The sequence below is a fragment of the Epinephelus fuscoguttatus genome, linkage group LG13 (genome assembly GCF_011397635.1).
Source record: "Epinephelus fuscoguttatus linkage group LG13, E.fuscoguttatus.final_Chr_v1".
Taxonomy (NCBI): Eukaryota; Metazoa; Chordata; class Actinopteri; order Perciformes; family Serranidae; genus Epinephelus; species Epinephelus fuscoguttatus.
The window spans coordinates 38,427,804-38,432,670 of NC_064764.1; positions in this window are offsets into that span (position 1 = coordinate 38,427,804).

The window sequence follows — 4,867 nt, forward strand, 5'->3', positions numbered from 1 at the left end:
CGCACAGGCAGAGAGTCTGGGGGCTATCAGAAAGCCCACCCCGGCCCTCCACCTCTCACCCGGAGCAGCTCCAGCAAAGGAGAGAGTCCAACCCCTCTCAAGGACTTGGGTTCCAGAGCCAGAACTATGTGTCGAGGTGAGGCTGACTATATCTACCCGGTAACACTCAACCTCTTCCACAAGCTCCGGCTCCTTCCCCGCCAGAGAGGAGACATTCCATGTCCCAAGAGCCAACTTCTGTAGCCAAGGATCAGACTGCCTAGGCCCCTGCCTTGGTCTGCTGCCCGATCTACACTGCACCGAACCCTTCCAGATCCCTCTGCGGGTGGTGGGCCTGCAGGGGGACCAGCCCATGTAGCCGGTTCGGGCTGGGCCCAGTCGGGCCCCATAGGCGAAGGCCCGGCCACCAGGTGCTCACCCACGGGCCCCAACCCCAGGCCTGGCTCCAGGGTAGGGCCCTGGTAACCCTCCGGGTCAGGTACACGAGTCCTTGTTCAGATCCATCATGAAGGGTCCTTTGAACCGTTCTTCGTCTGACCCTTCGCCCAGAACCAATCTGCCATGGCAAACCCTACCAGGGGCAAAATGCCCCCGACAGCATAGCTCCTAGGGTCATTAAGGCACTCAAACTCCTCCATCACAATGAGGTGACGGTTCTCGGAGGAGTTTCTTTCCGGTTTTTGTAAAGAATCTATGACCTTCTTTTGTAGACACTGAAGCGGCTGATACATTTAACCTAAGTTGTTCTGCCACTGGGTCTGCCAACTTGTTGTGTCTGATAACTGTCTCCGTTGCTGTGATGAGATCCACAGTCGGTATCTGCTCTGGTGTTACAGCAAAGTTTAATCCCTTGGCAAGGACATCCTTTTCTGGTTGGATGAGCTCTCTGTGTGATAAGTTTTTCACCCACTTGTCATGTATGTCCTGTGGTGGCAATACTACTATTTAATGAACAGTTTAGAGAAAAAGTCTTCACACGTCGGCTGTCTTTCTTGAGTTTTAATAAGCGTTCATGAATGGAGACACTCACACATACAACCACATGAACAGTCAGTCAGTGAGCGAGTGCCTAGCAAGTCTTCTCGCCCTGCTATCTTTATAGTTCCCATAACACATGCACATCAACAGTCAAAATATGTGGCGCCTTGACATTCCTAAAACACAACATATCTTCAGACTAACAAGGACACTTGTTGTCCTCCCTGGCTCATAATCTTGGTGTCTGAGCCTCCCTGGCTCGTGACCTTGGTGTCTCTCACTGCTGTCACAGTAGGGGTTAAATAAGCAACACACATCATACATCATAGCAATACCAAATACCAGAATTTTCCATCACATTCCACCCTTTTTAGCATTCTCATGCTAAACCATAAGCATGGAAAATTATCTTACTACCTTATGTCTTATGAGTTCCATCCGTACCAGCCAAACGCCAGTACCACCATCCTCCAACATGGTAGATGAAAACCCAGGCAGAAGTCACAGGCCATAAGCACAGACTAGCCAAACATCCCCCTCCCTATATGGTGAAGGAGAGGGTAAAAGACTTGTCCGTCTAACTACTCTACCTCATAAGGGAAAAACCTCTATATGATGAGGGCAAAAATCCCTTATACCACACTCTAAGCTAAGGCAAGATAAGCATAAATGAAAAATTTCATCTTTAATGAGAATACACAATAGTAAAATCAATAAAGGGAACACATTGCTTTACTGACTGTCATGCGAATGTTTATATAAAAGTAAATAAAGATGAATAAAATGAGAAATAAAAATGAAAATAGAAAAATGAAAGTGAAAATCAAAAGAACAAATTGAGCGTAATGTAAAAATGTGATTTGCTAATCAACCTACTACTGAATCAACTTTAATGATCAAAACATTTCTAAACTAAAACACATAAATGTGAATCAGAATAAAACTTAAACGAGTGACTCCTGTGAATTGTAAGGAGAAGTCCACAGATCCATCTGCACGTAACGCCCTACAGAAGATGATACCATTGATGTAATCAAAGATCTCACACAGGGAACGATGCACCACATAAAAATGCACAGCATCAGCAGAACCAGTATGACAGGGGCAAACAGATGCAATAATGACACTCTCCATCCACTCAAAGAAAACCAGGACCACATGTCCATACCTGCTCCAAGTTCAGTGTCACAGCTCTTCTCCAGATGCAATAGGTCATTAAGATGAGCAACAACATGTGTCATGTTATCGGTGATGTATGTATGTATGTATGTATGTATCGCAATCAGTACCCACAATATGACAAACCCCCCTTGGCTAGCCAGGACTAAATCCATGGCCATCCTGTTCTGCAGAGACGCATTTCTGAGGCCCTGTAGTGCTGGTGTGAGTGAGCTGAATCCTGTAGCCACGTTGCCTGTGAGATTTTCCAAGTCCACAGCTACAGCACCAATCTTGTGTGCATTGTTTACTGTTCCCCACCATGGCAGGAAACCTCCAAAACCCTTCTCCACAGAGGCCACCCTTACCACAGCTCGTCTTGCTCTGTGCGGTGGGTAGTAGTGATCGTAGTCTGTGTGAAAATGAGTCAAATCAGGAATAATAGTCACAGCAGGCAGCAACTTAGCCAAGTAGCACCTGCCACACCATCCAGGCTGAAGGGCCTGATGAACATGTTTGCCACACACCTAGACATGTTGTCTGAGCGATCCATACCCATCACTACTGACTGCTGTCTCCATCACCAAAAGCACCTGGAACGAACCGTTCCACCTGCGAGCTTTCCAGTTCTTTTGTCTCAGATCTCTCACCACAACATAGTCGCCTGCATTGAGATCATGCAGCTTCCCTTCCGCTGGTTTGGGCAGGGCAGCTTTCACCTGTTGGTGGATTTCAGACAAAACAGAGGACAAGGTTGCACAATATCATAACATTTCATCCTCGCAGTGACCAGTGTCTGGCAACTGCCTTTTAACGGGCCCAGTCGCAGTATTGAGAGGTCTGCCAAATAAGATCTCAAATGGACTGAATCCATTTCTGCTCCTCCTTCTAGAGCTTTTGTCCATGACATCTTAGTCTCCTCACACACTTTCACAAGTTTGTTTTTAAAGTTGCATTTTCTCTTTCAAATGCCCCTCCAGAGGGTGGGTGATACGCACAATGTTGTCTTAAATCAATATTCACCAACTCACCAACTGGAATTTCCCACCTAGGAATTATCAGAGTCATCAACGCTTTTGCCACTGCTGCTGCATCCTGTTTAGCTGTGGGAAAAGCTTCAACCCATTTTGAAAACATGCACACAATCACCAAAACAAACTTTTTTCCCTTTGCTTGGTGTTAGTTCAATGAAATCCATTAGCAAGTGATCAAAAGTATTAGTATAAAAAGGTATACTATGAAGTATAGTAGCACAGATCACACATCTTTTGCAAAACTCTGTGGTATAACTGGAAAACCCTCTTGTAAATCAGTATCTACGTTTCTCATCAACCATTCCCCCCTTTGACACGTGGTCTAAACCATGTGTCAATTTAGCAAAGAAATGAAATAGATAGCGAGGGAGACAGGGCAGGCCATCGGGGCCTGTCCACACTTTATCAACCACAGTATATCCTGCTTTTTTCTAAATGACCTTCTCCGCCGGAGAGGCCCTCATCTGCAGGTCTGTTATCTCAGTCGTAGCCACGACTGTAGGAATAGAAGCAGGGGTTAGTGAGGTAGCATGCAAGGCTAAAGACAATGGCAGCACATGATGAGCAATAGTTTCCCCCGTTAAAGTTAAGAAATCCCTATTCTTCCAAATTTGTCTAAAATCATGAACCATACCCCAAGCATATCTGCTGTCTGTGTAAATATTTACAGATTTGCCCTCTGCCAGTTTACATGCCTCTGTCAGAGAAACCAATTCAGCCGCAGTAGCTGAATGTGAGGATGACAAAGGATGTGCGATCACTGTCTCCTGCAGTGTTGTGATGACAAAACCTGAAACATTTTTACCAGTGCTAGGGTCTCTCGAAGCTGATCCATCTACAAAGATTCAAATCAGCGTTGGCAATCGGTGTGTCTCTCAAATCTGGCTTGGGAGAGCAAGCAGAATTTATCACAGCTACACAGTCATGTGTGTCAACTGCAGCAACACTATCAAGTTTAGATGAAAAATAAGCTACAGGTCGCTTTTCCCCCCGTGTTCTTGTAACAGTACAGAAGTCATGTACCCACCCTTTTCATCAACATTCTGGGTAAATGGTCATGTACAGTCAGGCAGTCCAAGAGTAGGAGGTGTTTGCAAAGAAAGTTTCAAATCAACAAAAGATTTCTCTACGTCATGACACAATCAGATGGTTTCAGGCCTTTCCCATGAGCAATTGCTGCTAATGGTGCCTCAATTTCAGCATAATTAGGAAGAGATCACGTGACCCAGGAATGTGAACTCTTTTGCAACAAACTGTGGCTTTGACAGGCTGGCTTTATGGCCCTGTTCAACCAAATGAGTCAGCAAGGCGAGGGTGTCTTTAACACAGCCCTCTCTGGTTTCACTCTCAACCAAAATGTCATCAACACACTGCAACAAAGCACTTCCTTTAGGCAGTACAAGAGTTTCCAAACTGTCTCTCAAAGCAGGATTTCAAATCAAAATGCAAACCAGAATTGACTCTTGGTGTACTGGAACAGTCAAAAAAAACATTTGACAGTTTAACAACTGAAAACCATTTGCTATCAGCTGGAACTTGGGACAGAATTGTATATGGATTTTGGGACCATAGGCTCCCTGGTCTGCACAGCAGCACTCACAGCTTGCAGGTTTTGCACAAATCTCCACTCTGCAGATTCGCCATCAAGTCGTATTTTACACATAGGAAATATGGGCGTTCTCACAGGAGAGTCTGCA